The sequence below is a fragment of the Mustela nigripes genome, chromosome 6 (genome assembly GCF_022355385.1).
Source record: "Mustela nigripes isolate SB6536 chromosome 6, MUSNIG.SB6536, whole genome shotgun sequence".
In the NCBI taxonomy this organism is placed as follows: domain Eukaryota; kingdom Metazoa; phylum Chordata; class Mammalia; order Carnivora; family Mustelidae; genus Mustela; species Mustela nigripes.
In genome coordinates this window covers 20,021,319-20,022,125 of record NC_081562.1, presented here as the reverse complement: position 1 = coordinate 20,022,125, position 807 = coordinate 20,021,319, and positions in this window count along the sequence as shown.

Sequence of the window (807 nt, the reverse complement as noted above, 5' to 3'; positions counted from 1 at the left end):
AAAAAAAAAAAATGGAGTATTGGAGCATTCCCTTTGAGAATTACCCCCTATTTCCCTTAAAATTTTTATTCTGATAACCATATATGCCTGCTTCTTTTGTTTTATAAAGTCATGCTTTACCTAGGTGAGCAGGCATCCAGTGATAAAAAAGCAATTCAACTTCATTAATTTCATAAATGACTTATTTCCACTTCATAGCAGCAATGAGCACCTTGAGAAAATAATCTAGAAACATGAAATCCTAACACTATTTGAGAAATAAATAGGAAGATTCAGGAAGAATTCTGTTCATACAGACTGGGTTGGCATTTCAGTTTCACCCTACCATGTACTGTGTACCATGAGTGGGTCTGTCTCCTCATCAGTAAAATGGGGTAAATAAGACCCTAAATAAACCATAAGCTATGAGTATAGTAATTGTTTTACTCATGTCTGTCTCTACAGCACCTAGTAGAGTCTCTAGAAGATGGTAGGCACTCAACAATGTCGAATGAATTAATTTTAAGTTGATTTCATCTCCAGAAAAGCAGAGGTTCCCATAATTAAAACCCTAATATTGTACTGAAGTGGTGGTTCCCAAATATTAGAGAGCATGAAGATCACTTTGGAAATTTGGTAAAAATCAGGATTCAGTGGCCCCTCTCCAGACTTTCGAACTGGGTTGGTCCAGGTTGAAGTCTAGGAATTTGCATTTGATGTATGTCTGCTAGATGATTTGTATAAAAGTAGTTTGAGAACCACACAATTTTAAAAAGCTTTGTCTTTGATCTACAAATAAAATACCAAAACAAAAAATAATTTTTATAA